Here is a 23,893-nt window from a genome sequence, read left to right as displayed (position 1 = left end):
CCTGCCTCACTTTTCCCTCCAGAACCATCTGGGTCCGGTGGCCAGAAGTAGATCAGGACAACTGGAGGTGGCCCTCAAAAGGGACCAAGAGAGAGCTTAGACCAGCAGAGGTCAGCATCCTCTCCTTGGTCTTTTCTAGCAGTATCTTACCCTTGCCCTGTGTAAAGTGTTTCGCCACTGCCCAAGAGATTTCAAGTTACTCCCTTTTCTTGGCCCAGATTTAAAGAATAAAATCTTCTTCCAAGTGCCTTCTCTTGTCACTCCCCTTCCACTATGTAATTAGGAGCCTTTATCAGTCTCTTTTCTTCCAGACCCAGGCCTACATTGTTAAAAGGGCTTGGGAGGAACCTCAGAGGCCATTCAAATTCTTCACTGTTACAGAGGAGGAAGCAAATCCAGAGATGAAGCTACTTGGGCAAGGTCACACAGAACTCAAATAGAACTTTCTCTTCAGCTCCCTGGGTCCCCACAGAAGCGTGGGAAGGTCATTTTCTCCCTGGTCCCTAACTCGCCCTTTTTGGCCTCAGCCCTACCAGACACCACATCCTTGATGTCCTAACACAGAACAGCCCCAGTTAGTTTTCATCTGGCTCTGGCAATCAGCCTAATTCAGTTTCCTTGAGCCTCCCCTGCCCTCTTCATGAGCATATCACAGGACCTCTTTCTGTCCAGTTATTTTTCTTACCACTTTTCTATGTTCTGACACTTAGGACCAGCTCAGCCACCTTCATCTCCCTCAGTGAGCTGGGTGACTCACTTAACCTTGTTTGCCTCTGTTTTCTCACCCATAAAATGAACTGGAGAAGGAAATCCCAATGGAAAGGAAACAACTGAAATTAATACCCTCAGTGAGCTCAGTATTTCACCAAAACAAACTATTTCTTGGGAGGGAGAAGTTAAATCACATCAGTTTACCTTGTCCGTCCAGTTGAAATGGGGTGCTTTCATCACATGAAGGAATGAGGAAGTAATTTTTATTTTATTTTTTTAGGTTAAATATATGCAATTTAAACATAATTTCATTTTCCATGTTGTGAAGAAAAATCAGAGCAAAAGGGGGAAAAAAACTAAGCAAACAAACAACAAAAAAGGTGAAAATACTAAACTTGATTCATATTCAGTCTCCACAGTTCTTACTGGATGGGGATGGTATTTGAGGAAGTAATTTTTAAAAGGAGTGACAGAAATACCTACAGAGCAAATGGAAAATCATCTCCTCAGTGGAGCAGACCTGGTTTGGAAAGACCTCCTACAGAAGGTGCACAGGTATGCAACAGGTAATGATGAAAAGGGAGAACATTTCAGGCTTAGAAAGTGAACAAGATGAGGTGAGATCTTTCAAGACAGTAGTGAAAATGGAGTAAGGCTTCATCTACTTCAGAGTTTTAGTAGGCCTGAAGGATTTTGAAGATTGAGTCAATACTTAAGTCCCCTTCCTGTTATCCTTCCATGACATTTTCTCCCTATTTCAGTCAAATATAGGCAACTATGTACTTCTTGGTCAAGTTCAGTTCAACTTCTCAGGTTGATCTCGCCAATGAGGAAGAGGGTCAGTGGTGGGAGGGGGTATTTGCATTAGGGATTAAAAGGTGTTAATCCTGCCCAAAAGGTGCTTCCTCCTTAGATTGTCTGCTCGAGGGGTGGAACTCCTGAGAATGTACAATAAACTTTGCTTTACTTCTAGAGATCTCTCCAGATTTTTTATTAAATGGTGATCCCTCATCATTTTCTGTGCCAACAAATGAAGTCAGAAGCTGGAATGTCAGCTCTGAGGAATAACAAAGATCTTCCTGATTAAAATACTTGGTGGAGAATGAAGAATTAAAATACTAGAAAGGTAGAAAGAGGCCAAGTTATGAAGGGCTTCAGATGTCAAGCAAAGAAGTTTATTGTGGATCTTGGAGGTAATAGGGGTACCTCTTGAAGTTGGGGGCAGGGAAAGGTTGGGAAAGAGGGAAGGAGTGGGGACAGATGGGTGGACAGATCAGCCTTCTAGGAAAAGCACTTTGTTTGGAGATATTAAAATTAGGGAGAGGGGCCTTTGGAGAGAAGAGAGAAACTGTGTGACTGGGGAGATCTTAAATGACCAAACTTTGCAACAATTGGATGTACTATTTCTTTTCTTCTTTGTTTCTACTTCCTCTCCTCTTGCCTAAAGAACCTTTTTAAAAGATGGCCTAGCTAGTTTTATAGATACCCTTAAAATATTTTTTATTCTTTCTTTTTTTGTTTGTTTTATGAATCATGTTGGGAGAGAAAATCAGAGCAAAATGGAAAAACCATGGGAGAGATTAAAAAATATATTAAAAAGGAATGAACATAGCATGTGTTGATTTATCTATTGAGATTGCCTTGGATCACTGAACCCCTGAGAAGAACCAAGCCTTTCGTAGTTGATCATTGTACATTCTTGCTGTTATTGTATACAATGTATTCCTGGTTCTGCTTGTTTCACTCAGCATCATGATGTTCGTGTAAATCTTTCCAGACCTTTCTAAAATCAGCTTGTTTATAATTTTAATAGAATAGTAATGTAATAATAATTATACAATATGCCATTACTTTCATATGCCACAGCTTGTTCAGCCATTCCCCAGTTGCTGGATATTTATTTATTTATTTTCTAATTCTTTGTTACCTGAAAAAGAGCTGCTACAAACATTTTTTTAAATTTATTTTTTAAAATTAATTTTATAATTATAACATTTTTGACAGTACATATGCATAGGCAATTGTTTTGTTTGTTTGGTTTTTTTTACAGCATTATCCCTTGTACTCCCTTCTGTTCTAATTTTCCCCCTCCTTCCCTCTACTCCCTCCCCTAGATGGCAGGCATTCCCATACATATTAAATATGTTATAGTATATCGTAGGTACAATATATATGTGCAGAACCGAATTTTGTTGTTGTTGTTGTTGCAAAGGAAGAATTGTATTCAGAAGGTAAAAATAATCTGGGAAGAAAAACAAAAAAAAAAATGCTCACAGTTCACACTCATTTCCCAGTGTCCCTTTTCTGGGTGTAGCTGATTCTGTCCATCATTGATCAATTGGAATTGGATTAGCTCTTCTCTATGTTGAAGAAATCCACTTCCATCAGAATACATCCTCATACAGTATCATTGTTGAAGTGTATAATGATCTCCTAGTTCTGCTCGTTTCACTCAGCATCAATTGATGTAAGTCTCTCCAAGCCTCTCTGTATTCCTCCAGTTGGTCATTTCTTACAGAACAATAATATTCCATAACATTCATATACCATAATTTACCCAACCATTCTCCAACTGATGGACATCCATTCATCTTCCAGTTTCTAGCCACTACAAAAAGAGCTGCCACAAACATTTTGGCACACACAGGTCCCTTTCCCCTCCTCAGTATTTCTTTGGGATATAAGCCCAATAGCAGCAATGCTGGGTCAAAGGGTATGCACATTTTGATAACTTTTGGGGCATAATTCCAGATTGCTCTCCAGAATGGCTGGATTCTTTCACAACTCCACCAACAATGTATTAGTATCCCAGTTTTCCCACAGCCCCTCCAACATTCATTGTTATTTGTTCCTGTCATTTTAGCCAATCTGACAGGTGTGTAGTGGTATCTCAGAGTTGTCTTAATTTGCATTTCTCTGATCAGTAGTGATTTGGAACACTCTTTCATATGAGTGGAAATAGTTTCAATTTCTTTATCTGAAAATGGTCTGTTCATATCCTTTGACCATTTATCAATTGGAGAATGGCTTGATTTCTTATAAATTAAAGTCAATTCTCTGTATATTTTGGAGATGAGGCCTTTATCAGAACCTTTAACTGTAAAAATGTTTCCCCAATTTGTTACTTCCCTTCTAATCTTATTTGCATTAGTTTTGTTTGTGCAGAAACTTTTTAATTTGGTGTAATCAAAATTTTCTATTTTGTGATCAATAATGGTCTCTAGTTCTCCTTTGGAAACAAATTCCTTCCTCCTCCACAAGTCTGAGAGATGGACTATTCTCTGTTCCTCTAATTTATTTATGATCTCATTCTTTATGCCTAAATCTTGGACCCATTTTGATCTTATCTTAGTATGTGGTGTTAAGTGTGGGTCCATGCCTAGTTTCTGCCATTGCTACAAACATTTTTGCATATGGGTCCTTTTCCATCCTTTATGATTTCCTTGGAATATAGACCCAGTAATGGCACTGCTGGGTCAAAGGGTAGACGCAATTTTATAGTCTTTTGGGCAGATACCCTTAAAATATTAAAAAAAAAAATCTCACTGGATCTCAGGAATTTGATTTTCACTTTACACTCTTCAAATTTAGCTTGGCCCCATTCCGTGTCCCACTGCCTCTGCCCCTTTATCTCTCCATTTTGACGGTGTTACTCGGGAAGAAAACACAAGTTTCTGTTTAGAGCACTTGACTGCCTCAAAGCAACATTTTAAAATTCCCCCAAGTTTTCTCACCATCCTCATTACTGTGGATACAGCTCTGGTTGGTGCAGAAATCTATCACACTCTTTCTAAAGCAGGTTGTGTCTAAGTCCTAGAATAATAGATTCTATTTCTTTTAAGGATGTGGTGTAGGTCTGGGCCTTTTCTGGTAACACATGTGCTGTTCCTGGAGCATTGCTCCTTCTGTTCACTTTTCAGTCATGACTGACTCTTTGTGACCCTAATTGGGGTTTTATTGGCAAAGAAACTGGAATGGTTTGCCATTTCCTTCTCTAGCTCATTTTACAGATGTGGAAACTGAGGCAAACAGGGTGGAGTGATTTGCCCAGGATCACACAGCTGGTAGGTGTCTGAGGTCAGATTTGAACTCACGAAGATGAGTCTTCCTGTCTTCAGACCCAGGGTAGAGTGCTGGGATAAAAGCACAGACAGAAGCTTCTGGTTGGTCCCAATATGTTGTTTGCCTCTTAGTCATATTGGAACAACAAAGGGTACTTGCCATGGGGCAGTGAGCTGACCACTCAGACTTTAAAGGAGAGGCAATTTCTGGTTTTATTCTCTTCTGAATCTGTGGTCTGGGACTCTCTTAGATATTCCATGACAGGGGGAGAAGGGCTCCTCCACAGACCTGGCAGCTAGCAAGGCACTTTATAGCAGTTAGTTAAAGTATGCTGGCATTTAGGGGAGCCTGAGAGTGGATCTCAGCGCCCTGGCTGTCTCCTGTTTTGTTCTCCCCTCATTCCTACCCCAAAATGAACAGCAATCCTGAGATGCATGGTTCCATCTTGAGTGTTTGTTTTATGGACTTGAGAGATCTACGATCTCTGACCAGTTCAGCACATGTGTCCCAAAGGTATACAAAAATTCCCAAGAGTTGTCCATCTGCAAGAAGATAACTCAAAACCACATCAAATTATGTGAAGAAGTTGCTTGGACAATGCAGAGCCAAGGTAGGTAAAACAGCTGTTTAGAAAAAAAACATAAACTGTTTCACGTTTTGATATATAACCCTCTGGGGGAGTGCCTAATTGGAGTTATGGGTTACTGTTTCATGTTTTAAGTCTTTTCAGTATACTTTGCTTTCTCTTTCGTGGGAGAGGAAATCAACAGCTGCCCTATTTCTCCACCTTGTACAATGACAGCCTTTCTAAAGAGATTCTGATAATCTTCTGGGGAAGACCAGACAGAAGCCAAGCTCAAGCTTGGTTTAAGGGATCATCCTTATCTTCTACCCCTACTCCAGGGAGGAGGAGGGAGCCAGAGACAAAAGAGAAAGAGCCAGACTCCTTGTGGACCTAGAGCTGGGGAAAGAACACCTGGCCTGTGGCCAGCATGTCCCTATTATATAGGGATGGCCGAACTGAGGGTGTAGGAAGAGTTTGTGGAAACGGAAAACTGCACAACACAGAGGCCAAAACAGACAAATTCCCAAGCATATCTCTGGGAAAGGAAATACCTTCAAGTTCAGGGTCTCCTTCCTCTTAGGCTTCCCTCGGGTCCTTTAGGCCCCTCTGCCTATTTTCAGAGCTGGCTAAGTGCCATTTGGGACAGGCCCAGGTGTTCTGGGCCCCTTCCCATTTCCTGCTTCTGTTGTTCTCGCTTCGTCAGCTCTCACACCCTTTTCCTCCCCCAGTGGCCTCTTGCTGTCCACTGCTTTACCCACATTCCCCGTGCTCAGTCTTGCCTTTGACCCAAGGGCAAAGGCTCTGGGCCAGATTCTTTCTGTCATGTCTAAATCCTCTGGCAACCCAAGGGGAGGGGCTCGAGCCAAAGCATTTAAAGTTTATACCTCGGAGTGGCTGGAGCCCAAGGAGCTAGCAGAACGTGACTGTGCTACTGTGCAGACACCCATCTGCATTCCCAGTTGTCCCTGAGCTATTATTCATGTTGACTCTCAAATCCAGATTCTTACTTTTCCTGTCAGAAACTGCAATCCTTTCCCTAGAGGTGGATCTCAAGCAATTGGGTGTTGGAAATGTTTAGTGACCTACTGGAGGGGAATCTTAGATATATTTAAACTTAATCTGCATTATTAACATGATTTCCATCGCTTTCTTTAAAAGTTTAGATAATCAATAAACAAGTCAAGCCCAGATTTGTGACATTGCTGATTTCCATACTGTAAATGCACACATTGAAAATTTAACAGCTGACTCTTGTGAGCTGTTTGAAATGACTCCAGGTGCAAGAGGTGCTCAGAAGTGAGAAAATGCACCTCTCCTGATACTTTGTGGAGGTAAGGAACAGTGAGTGTGGAACACTGCCTACATTGTCAGCCTTGCTGATACATTCATTTTGAGCTGAATTATTTGTTTGTTTATTTTATTCTTTGTTACAAGGGATGGTTCTTGTGATGGGGGTTGAGGTCCCTTTAAGATTCCTTTCTAATTGCCCAACCCATGGCTGACCTTGATTCACAAATCCTGGTCAAAGGCACCCTTTGAATATCCGGGCCCAGCCCCACCATCAGCTCAACTTCCCCCAGCCCTCACCTGATCTGAGCTAACTGAAAAGCCCACCAAGAACTTGGGGCAGGGGTACTGCCCATCATCTTGTAGGTATAAAAGAAATGAGCCGTAGCGCTCTCTTTGCAGGAGCCCTCCCAGCCAACCCATGGTATCCTTCCAGCCATGTAGGTGTTCCTGCCCGCCAAGTGGCCACCTCTGGCCCTGGCGTCTTTATAACTGAGCTTTACTTCCAAATTTCTACAATAAATCTTTTATTTATCAATCTAGGTTTTCGTGCCTGTAAATTCATTTACAGGGGACACTGCTCCTCATGGGATTATCTTACTATCTATGCGCTGAGAAATGGGGTTTCCCCTTTCCTTTCCCTCATTACTTGGGCTCAGAAACTGGAGAGATATTGGAAATGAAAATGATGTAAAAGCCCAAAAAATTCAATTAAAAATGTAAGGAATATTTTTTGTGTTATCTGTTAAAATTCACATCCCCAGTTCCTGTAGATATATCTTAATGCCAAAATAAAAGCATTTCTTCTGGCATTTAATGAAAGTTATCAAGGTAAATAATCAGGGGTCTCAGCACTCGCACACCAAGAACTACTGCCATCATCTTCCCCCTTAAATCCATCCCTCCTCCAAAATTTCCTACAGACAAGTCTCTCTCCAGTCCCATCCACACTCCACTCAGCTGTCAAAGTAATCCTGCTAAAATTGGTTGATTGGTGGTTGTCCTTCATTCTTGAAGAGGACCAAAATGCATCATTATGTTGGGGTCAAGTCATAGTTTAGTTGGGGATGTGCAGGCTTTTGATGAGACAAGGCACGGGTGAAGTAAAAGAATTTACTAAATTATAAGTAAAATTAGAAGTTTAAGTTTATTATAAATCATCAAGAGATCTCAAATGGAGCAGAACTCTTTGATGGAATTAGAGTTCTGTCCGTTCTGCTCATTCTGCCCATTCTTCCCACCCTTGTTTATATGATTTGAGACAATACAGAGCGATTGGGTTTGAATAGGCTTCAGTAAGGCTATAGAAAGTCTGATTAGTGATAGTTCAAATTGTATAGAGCTTAAGTGGAGGTACGTAAGGTGAATTCAGTTCTATTGAAAGTTAAGTAGGGGTATGTAGCTTTAATTAAACTCTATAGAAAACTTGGGTGGTGTCAGCTGAACTCTACAGAAAGATAAATTAGTGGTACTTAACAGAGGTGGGGTTGGGCTGGCTTCTAGGTCTGGATAACATGGGAAGTTTTTTTGGGGGGGGTCTCCAGGCTCAGTTTCCCTTGTCAGATTCCCATCAGTTTCTTCTGAGCCTATTCAATTCTGCTTTGTTCATAGAGCACATCCCTTTCTCAATGAGAATACGCCCGCCATGCTGGGCAGTCCTGTGCTAGTATCTCTCATGTCATACAATCAGTTCTAAAGTTCTTAAGGCAGACCTTTTGAGCGCTCACCCTGTGTAAGTTTTCTATAAATAATCTTTTTTGGCAACATATATTCTAACAATGTGGCCAGCCCAATGTTGTTGCTCTCTCTGCAGTGAGTTGGAATACTTGGGTAATTTAGTTCTAGAAAGGACCTGAGTCTGGTCTCTTATCCTGCCAGGTGATCTTCAGAATCTTCCTAAGACAATTCAAAAGGAAGTGAGTCAGGTTGCTGGCACGGGTATCCTGTCCAGGTTTCACAGCACAAGGGCTCTGTAGACCTTCAGCTTGAAAATCAGTCTAAAACCTCTCCTTTCCGACACTTTCCTTCGGAGCCTCCCAAACACTGAGCTGTCTCTGATAATGCTTGGGTCCGTCTCATTGTCATTATGGTCACCCTGGGAAGTATCCTGCCGAGGTAAGTGAATTTATCCACAGCATTGAAAAGGGTACTTGCTGTAACTGATGGTTCCACAAATGGATGGTGTGGGGTTGGCTGATGAAGGACCTGGGTTTTCTTAGTGTTAATTGTTAGGTCAAAATTAGCACAAGCAGCAGAGAATTGATCCATATTTTGTTTCACCTCAGCTTCTGGAGGCTCTATTGAGTACACAATCATCTGCAAACAAAAAAATCATGCATTGACACTTCTTCCTAAAGTACAAATCTGATCCAATCACCTCCCTCTCCAATAAACTCCAGTGATTCCTTATCATCTTTAGGGCCAAATGCAAAATTTGTTTGGTATTCAAGCTTGTCCCTACCCTCACCTTTCTAGTCTTCTTAACACAAAAAATCTCTCCACTTTTACCACCTCTCTCATAAGACCCTTTGTCTCCTCTCATTCCAGACATTTCCCCCCCCCCCCACGCCTCTTTTATCTCTACTTCCTGGCTTCCTTCAAAATCCTGCTAAAATTCTACCTCCTATAGGAAGGTTTTCCCAATGCCCCTTAATTCCAATGCTTTCCCTTTGTTAATTATTTCTGATTTAACCTGGATCTAGCTTGTTTGTAAATACCTGCTTACATGTTGTCTCCCCTATTACAGTGTGAGTTCCTAGAGAGCAGGATCTATTTTTTGCCTTTCTCTGTGTCCCTAGCATTTAGCATAGTGCCTGGCACATAGTAGGAACCTAATAAATATTTGGTAAGTGACTGAATCATTAAAGTTAAATAAAAAAATACTTAGAGCAATGCTTTTTGTAGTAGCAGAAAAGTGGAAATGAAGTGCATGCCTATTAACTAGCGTATGGATCAACAGATAATGATATACACATATATGTATAATGAAATACTTTGTGCCCTAAGAATACATGAACATAAGGAATTTTACAAAACGTGGGAAGGACTGTAAAAATTAGAGCAGGGAAGTAAGCAAAAGCAGGGAAAAAATATATTTAAAACTCTTCTCTGAGTGTGTGTATATCTCTTTATTTGTCTCTCTGTTTTATTTATATACATACATATCAAAATACAATAATTTGCCTTTAAGTATAAGCTTTTAAATGTATATTTAAAAGAGACATTAAATTATTTATATTTTTTGGATAATTATTAAAATAATGTGTAAATATATTTAAATATATATTTAAAATCTTATAGTTAAAGACAAATGAATTAATTGTTTATATAATTTTAAACCTGAAAAACAGATGTTGCAACATACTTCTTTTTTCTTGGAAGAGAAGGAAGAAAAGAGGGATGAGGGGTGTGCTCTAACCTGTTACATGAAATTACAGTTTTGAATATTTTTGCCTGTTTTTTTCCCCATACAAAGCAGGGTTGACCTATGGAGAAATGAAGGTTTAACAAGGTATTAAAAAATCTTTTTTTTTTTTTTTTTTTTAATGTTAAGGCTTCTTCAATGAGACTATAATCTCCTTGAGGGCAGAGATAATATCTTCTGTTCCTCTCCCCCACCCCAACAATGCCGAGCATAGAGCTCAACACATAGATCATATATCTCAATAAGAATTAAAAAAAAAAATATGTGATGAATTGAATTGACTAGATCTTATCATTATTATTCTGTACACCCATAAAGTGCTTTTTAATGTGGTTTTCCAATTTGTAGGAGCTGTAACATTCAGCTACGTGCCCAAGCCTCTGGGCCTGTGTAGAGTGAGAATACTATTAGGCTGTTAGGAACATAAGGGATCCCCTGGTCTATAAGAGCCTCCCAAGCCAATCAATCAGGTCAGAGCCTGTTTGAACAGATGGGCCTATCTCTGTGGCCTGAAGGGCAACAGATTCTAACTGGACGAATGAAGGAGAGGGAATTGAAGAGAAGAGAACTTAGTTAGTCCTTCAGAATGCCCTACAGGGCTGGAGAGGCTGTTTCTTTTTGCTCTTCCATATACTGTATTATTCCTGAAATAGCATAGCAAAAGAATTTGCCTCCTTTTGGGTTTTATTTTCTTCATAAAACTTTCATCAGCTTTTAATTGAAGACAAAAGACCAGTGTATTCCAAAAGAAAATTGTTATTATTGTTGCTATTATTAGGGGTAGAGATAGGGATTGGATTAGTGATTTCATTGCTGTAGGGAACTTGCAAATATGGGAGTTTTCCCTAACACTGCTGATTGACACCTCCTCTGCAATTCATAATCTTTGAAAATTGCCCACAGCCCTGAGAGGATGAGAAATTTGCTGAAATTCAGACAACTCGAATGTAAGAGGCATGATCTGAGCTCAGTTCTTGCTGTCTTTGAGGCTGGCTCTCTTTCCACAATATTATTATTTTCATTACTGCCACATAATAAAATAAGCAATGTAAGCTGTTTGCCCTTAATAACAAGAAGGAAGGAGTATGGTCCAGTAGATCAAGTGTTGGACAGAGAGCTTGGAAGAATGGGGGAATTCTACCTCTTAACACTCACTGGTTGAATGAACAAGGTCAAGGCACCAAACCATTTTGAGCCTCAAGTCTCTCTAGAGTTCTTAAGTATGGATGATTTTTATTTACCTTAGTGAAAGGGTTTGTCACGACCTCTGCAGATGAAATTACACATCCTTAATGTTGACTTAGGATTCAATGATAACTTATGTAAGTGCAATGGTTTATATACATCCAAAGCACTTTCAAAAATATTTTATTTGATCATAGGAAACATTCTGGCAAATATGTCAGAGGACAGAAAATAAAACATCCCTCATTTAACTGAGTGCTGGGGGATTATGCAAACAATGAATACTGTTTATACTGTCAAACAAAGTCCTCTGGTGGTTGAATTACATTCTTTTAAATTCTTTTTCTCTGTGACAAAGATGGATTCTAACTGGTGAGAAAAGGAAGAAAAGAATATGCAGGAGTGTCTATACTGTAAAAAATAAGCAATTTTTAAAAGGGCAGATTTTATTATCCCCATTTGACAGATGTGAATATAGAGGCGCATAAGATTGAAGAGACTTTCCTAATACACAATTTATTATGGGTGTAGAGGGCCTGAACTCTGGAGAAGTATACTTGAAACTAGGTGTGTTAACTCAGTGGAATTGATGAGATGATGGTTTTCTCTCCTCATACTACTGACCTCCCTGACTTCTTTTACATTCCAATTAAAATTCTTGTTGCTGTTTGTCCTTCATTTTCAAAGAGTATCAGTGACATCATGAGCTGATGTCTTGGCTTTTGCATGAATTGGACTTAAGTGAGAATTGCCTCATTGAAATCCAGTGGCAAGAAAATAGTCAAAACTTTTTCTTTATGATAGTCACATAGAACTGTGTGAATCTGTCTTTTCTCCTTTAAATCTCTTCTTTCCCAGGAGAGCCAATCTCATGGCAAGGTCTTCTCAAGATGGGGCATTTCAGGCCTGGCTTCAGCAGTCATTGAGTTTAGCTTTCAGAGTCAGCTCCAGGGGACACCAGGCAGCAGTTAATGGATTTACAGAAGTACCTCTAATTCTAAAGTAGAGAGGAACTTTCCCAGGTTGTTTCATCCTCTCTAGCTTGCTAATCCCACCAAAGAGAGATGTTCCCGAGCTGGTGCTAGGAAAGCTTTTCCCCAAAGAAACAATGTTATACTGTAGTGCTGAGGATTGTTGCTCAGTTATACTGAATCCAGTTAATCGTTGTTCCTCACTGGGTCTCACTATTCTGGGACTTCTTGGACTTCTCCCCCATTAAGCATGTAAGACCTGGAAGGGAGGGACTGCCTTCCTTTTTTGTATTTGTATCCACAGGTGCTTAATAAATTTGTAATTATTTATTTCTGAGTTAAATAGGCATTTGAGGGCTGCCTCAGTATCTTCACCATCACTTCTATTTCTCCTATAATAAGGTAACATTCACATAAGGGTACAGTTGATATGTATGTTCAGATATAATAAAATAGTGAAAAGCATTACACACTGCGCATGAATAAGTTCTCAAAAAAAATCTATAAATGTTTCAGCCAGGAGCTTTTTTTTTTTTTTTTTTTTTTTCATAAAGATCTTTTCCATTTTCAGGGAGCACTGAACTAGAGATGGGGACACTCTGATCCTTCCAGTGAAAACCACTTATAAATCTAAATGCTTCAGGCATACAAATATTTGGTTTCCCCCAAACTCCACAGCTAGCGACAGAAGCCAGGTCTTTGCTGACTTCAGCTCCACTGATTTGTACACTAGGTCTACACACACAGGTTTATTAGCCAGAAGGCTGGATTCCAGGTATAGAAAGAAAGGAAAAATCCATTATTAAGCATGCATTTTACAAATATGATCTCATTTGAAGTTCACAACAACTTTGAGATGTAGGTGCTATTATTATCTCCATTTTATAATTAAGAAAAGCAAGGCTAGCAAGTATCTGAGGCAACGATTCTAATTCAGTGATTCCTAACTCAGACCCAGACTTCTATCTACTGAGCTATCTAACTGATGAATTATACTGGATAGCTTTTTAAGGAGGATAGGCTGATATAAGGAGAAGTGAGCTAGCTGGATTTGGAGAAGACTTGGTTCTTAATTCTAGCTATGACATATGATTTGTATGACCACTTTGGCAAGCTGCTTTGCTTTTCTGAACCTTAGCTTTGTCATCTGTAAAATGGGCATAATAATATGTATACTTGCCTACCTCACTTGGTTGCTTTAAGGAAAATATTTCATAAACTTTAAAGCTTTATATAAATGTGAGTTTTTATTTTAAGAGATTACAGAGGGATAGAGGGATGCTATGAATCATTTGTCATTCAGTTTTGCAGAAATAAGCAGGTAAGAAAATCATATCTGGTCATGAGTAAACAACTATTTTTTTTTTAAAAAGGTATAATTATGTTTTTTAATCCTCGAGATCCAGAAAGTTCAATTACTATAGAATTGTTAAAATGGCATCTCATGGATAGATAGGTAGGGAGGATGTAATAGACTAGAGGGATCCACTGTTATTTGCTATTCATGGCCTTTCATCATTTAAAAAAGAAAAGTATTCCCTTCCACAAAAAAAAAAAAAAAAAATCATATGACCTAATTATAAATCCTCACCCTGGATCAACCTGTACTTAAAGGAGTTTAGAGTTTAAAGTCCTCTCTAATGATGTAGCAAATTATACAGTGAAAAGGCCAATTATTAATCATGGCATCTTGAGGTGGTAATGTACTTTAGAAATCACATAGTCCAAATTCCTCATTTTACAGATGGGGAGATTGAGGCCCAGATTTGTGAAATGACTTGCCCAGAGTCAACTAATTAGCTAGTGACAGACCTGGGTTCTTTGGATTCTCAGTTTCATTCTTTTTTCTTTGTTCTACTTTGTTCCCTCCATTCACTTCTCTCACTCCAGCAGAAGTTTGGGAGACTACTTACAAAGAAACCTAGCAACCTAAGATGCTGAATAAGGGTGTGAAGGATGAAAGGGACAGAGAGAATCAAAGATTAGACATACACATTTTTCACTCTCTCTCCTTTTATTTTCCCTCCCTCCTCCACTTTCACAGATATGAGTATGAACTTACTGAATCTTAAATCTGTCCTATGGTATCTATAAAATATTATAAAAGAAAGGTGGAGTTGCGTTATATCAGAGTGGCTTATCAGCTCATTAGCCTAAGACTTTGAACTCCACGATCATATAAACCCGAGCTTATAAATTATATATTAGTCCTTTCCTATTAATTAAAGTGAATAATCTCAACATCACATTTGTTTGGTTTGTCTTTCTTTAAGTCAAATTCTTTAGTATTATCTGTAACATGAAGAGTTTTCGAATAATAAGTGTACCTTCCACTATAGTACTGTTCCAGAAAAAGTTATCTGTAAATCATATCATAGCTTCATAATTAAATGAACCCTAGAATGAAGACTCCTTCACTGTAGAAAATTACCTACCGATCTTTTAACAGAATCATAGAGATCTCCTAGTTCAACCCCTTCATTTTTAGGAATGAGAAACTCGTCGTTTTCTTCCATTTTTCAAAGAGAGGCTATGACTCATGTAGTAAAATGGACAGAGCCTGAATCTTGGAGTCAGAAGCTCTAAGCTTTCTTCGGGGATTGTCTGTTTGACTGTAGGTCATTAACCTTGGTTTCTTCATCTATAAAAGAGGTTTATAATAATAATAATGCGCCTATAATGCTTTGGTTTACAAATGTGAGTAGCTACTTTCCAAGGTCACAGGGCTAGTTAGTAAAGTTTGTGTTAATTTAGATGTTTATACAATACTTAGCAAGAAGCTTTCTACATAGTAGACACTCAGCAGACATTTTCTAAACAAATGAATTTCAGGATTCCATAAAGCAAGTTACAACTGCATTCTCTGAATTTGTTTTTGAAGAACTGCATTGAACAGTATCTCCCAAACAGGCTGGCAAATGCCTGGGATATAAGGGTACTGGAGAGTTTACAGGGTTGGCAGGATACTATGGCTCCCTTCCACTGTCCTAAATAAGTACAAAATGAGCAGATTACCCAACTGGCTCCTGATCAGATAGTCAATTACCAATCAACAAGCATTTACTAAGTACCTTATATGTGCCAGTCAAGCCAAATGAATGGTGGAGATATAGACAACTGGCTTTCAATCAAAACGAGCTGACATTCCAGTGTGAGAGGGTAGTAGCTCTGTGAGTAGAGAATAAGACATCTATAAGACTTAGATAGGTTTGTATGAGATACATACAGATATAACTTTATAGAAGAAGGTCCTAGTGTGCTGTGTTTGTCCTTTGTTCTCAAAGAGAACCCTGACACCAGAAAGATGAGCCAAGATTGAAATGCAAAGTCACCTGCCTCACTTTCTCCTTCAGAGCCATCTGGATCTAGCAGGATGACTGGAGATGGCCCTGGATACAGCGAGAGACCTTGGTCTTTTTAAGCTAAGGTCTTTAACAGGAATCAATTTGATTGAGAGAACGCCCAATCCGAGATAAAGACTAGGTAACAAATGAGGCAGAGAATGGCCTCTTATTTAGTTAAAAAAAATATGCACATGCATATCTATCTGTCTTTTTGTCTGCCTATCTATCTATCTTTCAATTTGGAATGGGAAAGACTCTCAGGATTTCTGGCCGAAATTCAAACAATTGCTATTTATTTTCATCCTGAACTAATCAGGGCCCAGAGACCAGGAGGAAACCTATTGTTAATCAGGCAGTGACATCCAGACTGATTTGGGTTTAAGGCTTGGTTCTTAAGAAAAAAAGAAAAAAAGCTTAGCCCATAAATGAAACCTTTGGGAGGTTTCCGGGATCAAAATTTAAGTTCCTTTGGATAGAGCACCCTCAAGTAAGAGTATGATACCCTATGTGGACTGAAGAAAGGGAAGGGAAAGAAGAAAAAAGAGGTGAGATGAGAGGAAGAAGGGAGAAAAGGGAAACAGAGGAAACGAATGCCTGTGGGGACTAGGAAAGGCCTCTTGTAGGAGAAAAACTAAGCTGAGTTTTAAAGGATGCCAGCAATGTGAAGAGATAGAGGTGAGAAGGGAGAGTATTTCAGTCAGTATGAAAGCAGAGACGGGAGATGGAATGCCATTTGTGACTAGGAAATGACTCAGAATGGCTGGCTATAGAGTCCAAGGAAGAAGAGGAAAATGGAAGATTGGAAAAGAAGGAAAGGATCAGCTGGTGGATAAAATGTAATGAACTCTGGCACTCTTCACAACCCTGCTCCTACCGCCTTTTCTCATCTTCTTAGATGTCACTCCATTCACCCTATGATTCAGTAACAAAGACCAACTCTCTGTCCCTCCAACACCAGACTCCATTTCTCAAGTCTCCCTCATGCCTGGAATTTGCAGCTTCCTCACCTTTATCTCTTAGCTTCTATGTTTTCCTTCAAAACTATTCAAAATCTATCTTCCCCAAGAGTCTTTTCCAATCTTCCCAACTGCTAGTGCCTTCCCCTCTGAAATCACCTTCTAGTAACTTTCTCTAGATAGTATGTACCTAGTTATTTACCTCTTGTTTCTCCATTAGGATTTTAAATCCTTAAAGACAAAGACTATTCTTGTTTTAATTTGTAACCTCAATTCTTTAGTACCTAGAACATAGTAGGTGCTTTACTGATTAACTAAAAGAGCTTTCCATGCCAAAGGAGCCTAGAGATAATAGTGGTAGTAGGTGGCTCAGTGGATAGGACACTGGGCTTGGAATCAGAAAGACTCATCTTCAAATCTGGTTTCAGATACTTAGTAGTTGTGTGACCCTGGACATTATCACTTAACTCTGTTTGCCTCAGTTTCCTTATCTGTAAAATGAGCCAGAGAAGGAAATGGCAAACCTCTCTACTATCTTTGCCAGGAAAACCTTAAAAGGGATCACCAAGAGTCAGACATAATTTTTAAATGACAAACAATAAAAATGACTGGATTTTTTTGAGTGGGAAGGGTGACATTGTCAGACCTGCATTTGGGGAAATCCCTATGGTAGCTGGGTTGAGGACAGATAGGAGAGAGAGACTTGAAGTAAGAAGACAAATAATTTAGGTAAAAGGTGGAGTTGAGAAGGGTTGAGGGCCTGAAATAGGGTAGTACCTCTGTGAGTAGAGAATAAAACATGTATAAGAAATATTTTGGAAATAGAAATGGCAAGATACTTGGGATGAGTAAGAATATGGAGCTGAGGATGACACTGAGATTTCAAATGTGGGTGAATGAAAGGATGATAGCTCCTTGATGCTAAAAGGGAAGTTTGGGAGAAGGGTGGATCAAATATTTAGTTGTTCTCTGAAGTGGTCTATCCCTTCCTTGGAGTAAGGTAGGGTTTTTTTGAAGTTACTCCTGACAGGATCCTCATTCCTGCCATTAAAGTAATTCCCATTATGAATCATTCTTACATTAGAAGGAACTGGCTTCTAAGCATAAGGAAGCTATGAAGGCAGGCTACCAAGAAATGAGGAGAGATTAAGGATTAAGGAGGCAAGTAGAAAGATTCTGGGAAAGACCCAAAACATTTGGGAACTGCTGGGAACTCTATTGGGAACAGTAGACTGGTGCAGTGGGAGATCTTGGGCAGCATTAAGTAATTGAGGGAATTTATTGATAACCTAGGAGGAAAAGGGAATTTGAAAATGTCAGTAGCTCATTAATTTTGCTAGAACTGACTCTATGTATCATGATATGTGTGAACTATAAAACCTGGACGATTCAAACTGATTTTGGTGGTGGTGAGGAGAATCAGAATTAGCTCATTGTTTTAATATTCTAAAGTGAGCTCTAAATTTTCCCCTTCCTCAGTATAGTAAGCAATCTGATATAGATATATACAATCATTTTAAACATATTTTCATATTATCCATATTGTGATAGAAAAAGAAAAAGAAAAAGGGGAAAAACACGAAGAATAAACAAACAAAAACAAAAGGTGAAAACAGTATGCTTCACTTTATAGTCAGTCTCCATAATTCTCCCTTTGTATGAAGATGGTATTTTTTATCCTAACAACTCTATTGAAATTGTTTTGGATCACTGCACTGATTAGAAGAGCTAAGTCCATCACAATTGAACATCACATAATCTTGCTGTTACTGTGTACAATGTTCTCCTGGTTCTGCTCACTTCACTCAGCATCAGTTCATGTAAATCTTTCCAGACTTTTCTGAAATAAGCCTGCTCATTATAATATTCCATTACAATGAAAGCTATTTCTTTTTTTATTCATTCATTCATTTATTTATTCATTTATGTTTCATGCAATTTATTTTTTACTTTTTTTACCATTTTCCTCAGGTACATGTAAAACAATATTTTTTGGATCATGTACATATATTCTTGTTTTGCCTATTTCCATATGAATCATGTTGGGAGAGAAAAACCAGAAGAAAAGAGAAAAGTCATGAGAAAAAAGAAAAAGGTGAACATAGCATGTAATGATATGAAAACTATTTCTTTTTTTTCTTTTAATAGTTTTTATTTATCAGATATATGCATGGGTAATTTTACAACATTGACAATTGCCAAACGTCCTTCCCCCCTTTCCCCCCCAGATGGAAGGTTGACCAATATATGTTAAATACGTTAAAGTATAAATTAAATACAATATATGTATACATGTCCAAACAGTTGTTTTGCTGCACAAAAAGAATCAAACTTTGAAATAGTCACAATTAACCTATGAAGGAAATCCAAAATGCAGGTGGACAAAATTAGAGGGATTAGGAGATTCTATGTAGTGGTTCATAGTCATCTCCCAGAGTTCTTTCGCTGGGTGTAGCTGGTTCCGTTCATTACTGCTCTATTGGAACTGATTTGGTTCATCTCATCATTGAAAATGGCCACGTCCATCAGAATTGAACATCATATAGTATTGTTGTTGAAGTATTTTAATGATCTCCGGGTCCTGCTCATGAAAGCTATTTCTTAAGAAAATATAATCTTGTTTCTTTCAAATAGTTCATGCTGCTTCAATGGCATGGTGTCTAGAATTAGAGAAGAACTATAGTTCCTTCTAGTATTATGTCCTGGTCAAAAAACATCTGGAGAGCTGCATTTTAGGAAACATTGACAAGCTGGAGAAAATTTAGAAGACTTTGACCAGGGTAGTGAGTAATGAAATTCATACTTTCTAAGGATTAGACAGAGGTTTTCTTATTGGAGCCAAGATCATACTGTTAAGTCTTTGAAAGACTTTCACTGGGAAGAAGAATGAGAATTAAAACAGAAGAAGTGTGGAGGGATGGAGTTTGGCTCAGGGAAAAATAAACTTCCCACCAAGTAAGACTGCCTAAAAGAAGAATGAATTAATCTCTATGAATAATGGATTCCCTGGCAGGCTTCAAGTGAATAAAATGATCAATGATACAATCAAAAAAGGGTTCTTAACTTTTTTGTATCATGGACTGGTTTGTTCATCTGGCAAAAGCCATGCATCTTTCTCAGAATAATGTTTTGAGATGCATAAAATGAAGTTTCCAAAAAAAACAAAAAAAAAAAAAAAAAAAAAAAATCCATGGATCCCAGATTAAGAACTCCTGCTACAGAAGGTTTCAAAGGATTATAGTTTTAAAACTGGAAGTGACCTTAAAGATCATCTAGCCCAGGGCTTTTTAAATTTTTTCTACTGGTGACTCCTTTTTGCCTGATAAATTTTTGTGACCCTGGGTATATAGGTATATAAAATAGGTATACAAATCAAACATTTACTGATAATAAATTAGAATTTCATGACCCCATAATTCAGTTTTGGGGTCATGTCTCACATTTTAAAAGCTTTGATCTAACCTAACCTCCTCATTTTATAAATGAAAAAAGTGAGGCTTAAAACGACTTGGGTCATTACACCTGAAAAGCTATGTCAGTGGAGGGCAAATGTTAGCAGGTTTTACTAAGCTAGACAGTCTTTGATTATGGACCCAGTGATAGACTACAGTCCTTCCCGGAGAATCTTATCTCTGGGTTGTCCACAGGGCAATGACTTTTTCAGCAATAACAACTCATAAAGAAAAAAGTTGTCATTTAGTTGTGAATGATTCCTTTGTGACCCCATTTGGGATGTTCTTGACAAAGATACTGGAGTGATTTGCTATTTCCTCTCATTTTACAGATGAAGAAACCGAGACAAACAGGGTGAAGTGACTTGGCCAGGGTCACACAGCTAAGAAGTGTCTGAGGCCAGGTTTGAACTTGGGTCTTCCTGACTCCAGCCCCTGGAGCTCCACACATCTAACTGCCTACATATTAAGGACCTGCTATGTTGGAGAAAACTGGGCTAGGCACTGATGGCAAAAATAAAAGTCCTTCCCTTTCAAGAAGCTTGTATTCTATTGGTGGATATTCTAAGAGTAGAAGTTTTCTTTGCCCTACAATCATATCAGTCAGTCAAGAAACATTTATTAAGCACATAATATGTATAAGGCACTATGCTAAGCATTGGAGAGAGAGAGAAAGAAAAGCAAAAACACTTAAGGCTTTTTAGTGTCATTTCACAGGATCGATGATTTAGAACAGAAAGACTTAGGTCATTTGGGCTTTAATTTTACAGGTAAGGAAATGGGGCATCTTTTCCTTGATACTCTTTTCTCCCTAGGTTTCTGAGACACTTGTCCAAGCCAGTTCTCAGTTTCTTTTGCCAGATCTTCATGCAGATTATACCCTTAGCTGGAAGTGTCCCCCACAGCTCTATCTCAGGCCATCTTCTCTTTCCCCCATACTAATTCACTCTCTCATCAGGATTCAGTTATCATCTCTAGGCTCATATTTGTCACATCCACTTTCCAGTCCTAACCCCTCTTCTCTCCTGACCTGTAGCTCCAACTACCCACTGGATATCTTAAACTCAACATATCCAAATATGAACTCATTATATTTTCCCCCCAAACCACCTCCTCTTCCTAACTTTCCTATTTCTATGGAGGACACCCCCAAGTCACCCAAGCTCACAGATGAGACTACACTTTGAAATTCTCACTCTCTTACACACACCATCACCCCCCTCCCCAATCTGTGGCCAATACCCATTGATTTTACCTTCTCCTGGGCTATTGCTAGGGGCTTTTGGTCAGTCTTTCTACTTCGGATCTTTCACTCCTCCAGTGCATCATCCATTCAGACTATCAAAGAGATCTTCCCAGTGCGCAGATCTGACCAAGTCACCACCCTAGTCAATAATTATACTCCACTGGTTATCCATCACCTCCAGAGTCAAAGATAAAACCCTGTTTGACATTCAAGGCCCTTTCCAAGCTTCTTGTTCAGTTGTATCTGACTTTTCATGACCCTATTTTGAGTTTCTTGGCCAACAACATCCAGGAGGGATCTGCCATTTCCTTCTCCAGTGGAGTAAGGGCAAACAGAGACAGAGTGACTTGGCCAGGGTCACACAGCTAGTGTCTGAAGCTTAGGTCTTCTAGACTACAGGCCCAGGGCTCTCTCCACTGAGACCCTTACTTGCTTTACCCACTCCTGAAGATTGTGTGACCCAACAACACTGGCCTCCTTGGTTGGTGTTCCTCAAACAAGATAATAGACCTTCCAAGCCCCCTAACTCTCCCCCAATGCTCTCCCTCCTAACTTCGCTGGCTTCCTTCAGATTCCAGCCCCAATCCTACCTGCTACAGAAATCTTTCCCAGCCCACCCCAAAGCCAGTGTCTTCCCTCTGATTTCCTATTTCTCTCTATATAACGTGTTTATAAATAGTCTTTTATATTCACAGCCTTTGACTAAAGACTCCTTAAGAAGTTCCCAGCGACTGCAGTCTATTAGAATCAATTGTCTGCAGAGGAATACATCCAGAGTCCAATGCACAATGTCATTCAGTCCGGAGAACTGACAAGATGAGTCAGCCTAAGAAACTCCAGCACAAAGAGCTGTCTGCCCCACTCACTTCAACACAAAGTCCTGCGGACAAAGCCCTGACTGTGACTCAGAGGAGCACACAGCCCTTACCTGCCACATCAGAGGTCAGGCCAGCCCCAGCCCAGACAGAAGCAGGGCTGCGGTTCCAAGCCCTGTGGTCCTTTCCACGGACGCTCGGACCCAGGTCACTAACCCCCAAATCCCCATCTTAGGAACTAAAAACATTGGCTGGCCTCTAATTCCCTCATTTCACAGATGAGCAGAGAGGTCACATCTGGGATTTGAAGCCTGGACCTTGGACTCTCAACCAGACGTTGCTTCTGATCCCTAGGGGCCCCTCTTAGCCGAAAGTTCTGAGAACTTTCCCAGCCTTGAGGAATCCTTGGAAAGTGTGAATCCCAGCACTGGAATAATCCTTCAGGATGAAGAGGTCTCTGGGGTCATAGCAAAGGAATCCGGAATATACCTTGGTGAAGGAGATATTCAAGGAACTGGGAGCAGAAAGACCAGTTGGGAGGCTATTGGAGGAGTCCGCACAAAATGTAAAGAATTACATTTGGATTATAGTGGCAGCCATGAAATAAAAAATACAAGAGCTATTTCAAGAGAACAAGTGGAAGAAAGATTGATGAGCCATAGTTATAAATCAATAATTTATGAGGAAAGAAGAATTGCATTGAATACATTCTTTAGAATAAGAACTCCTAAATAGAATAGAAATTTCAAGCCAGGACGGACTCAGGCCAGAGACTTTATACAAACATGTAATGAAAAAACAATAGAAACTTGAGTTTTAAGTTATTAAGAAATTAATAATCAATATCTGTGAAATAAAGTCTGCATTTTCCTACCACCAATCCTCCAAACACATAAATATTTCTCCCATGATTATTACAAAAGGTGAGATTACATATGATAACAAAAAATTCATGAAAGCATAGAACAGGTGGAAAGTGTAATTTTGTATTTGACTCTAATAACAACAACATGAGGGTAGGAAGTGGCTTTATATTGATACTTATACACAAAGCTGGACTTTCCAAAACTGTAACTCAGGACTTTGTTTTTTGTGCCCTCCTACCCCTATGGTCCTTCTTCACTTTCAAAAAGCAAACCATCATCTCCTTGAACTTGGACAACTGCAATAGCTGCTCAAGTGTCTGCTCACTCCAGTCCATCCTCCATTCAGCCACCAAAGTGATTCCTACAGCACAGGTCTGACCATGGTCCCCTCTACTCAGTAACCTCCAGTGGCTTCCTATTGCTTCCAGGAGCAAATACTAAACGCTCTGTTCAGCATTCAAAGCCCTTCATGAGCCAGTCCCCTCCTACCTTTCCAGTCTTATTACACCTTACTCCCCACCCTCCAATAACATGACCCCCTTTTCCATTTTCATGAACAAGACAATGCTCCATCTCAGCATTGGACATATCTGAAATGCTCTCCTCCTTTATTCCCATTACTGATCTTTAAGTCCCAACCAAAATCTCATCTTTAACAAGAAACCTTTCCTAACCTTTTAATATTAACCAATCAATCAATATTTGGTAAGTACCTAGAAAGTACCTGTCATGTAAAAGGCCCTAAAAGTGGCTTTTTTCTCTTATTTATTATTTCTCCTACATATAGCTTACTTTGCATTTACTTATTTGCATGTTATCTCCTTCATTAAACGGTGAGCTCCTAGAGGGCAGGGATTGTGTTTCACCTTTTGTATTCCTAGCAGTTGGTTCCACGTCTGGCAAATAGAAGACATTTAATAAATGCTAAATAAAGATTTGTATTATTCATCTACAGCTAGGCCAACTGCATATAGAGTGCTGTGCCTGAAGTCAAGAAAACCCGAGTTCA

At 39.3% G+C, this 23,893-nt stretch overlaps 1 long non-coding RNA gene across 1 annotated transcript; it reads left to right on the top strand.

Annotated features, from left to right (window-relative positions):
- Positions 1-1,668: 1,668 nt before the first annotated feature.
- LOC141545159 (uncharacterized) lies at positions 1,669-20,863 on the top strand. Its single transcript, XR_012482913.1, has 5 exons — positions 1,669-1,904; positions 6,497-6,669; positions 8,504-8,740; positions 18,477-18,600; positions 20,290-20,863. It is a non-coding gene; the product is annotated as an uncharacterized LOC141545159 (long non-coding RNA).
- Positions 20,864-23,893: the final 3,030 nt, after the last annotated feature.

The sequence above is a fragment of the Sminthopsis crassicaudata genome, chromosome 5 (assembly GCF_048593235.1).
Source record: "Sminthopsis crassicaudata isolate SCR6 chromosome 5, ASM4859323v1, whole genome shotgun sequence".
NCBI classification, from domain to species: domain Eukaryota; kingdom Metazoa; phylum Chordata; class Mammalia; order Dasyuromorphia; family Dasyuridae; genus Sminthopsis; species Sminthopsis crassicaudata.
Note: the sequence above shows the minus strand (reverse complement) of the source record. Positions and strands in the feature narration are given on the sequence as shown.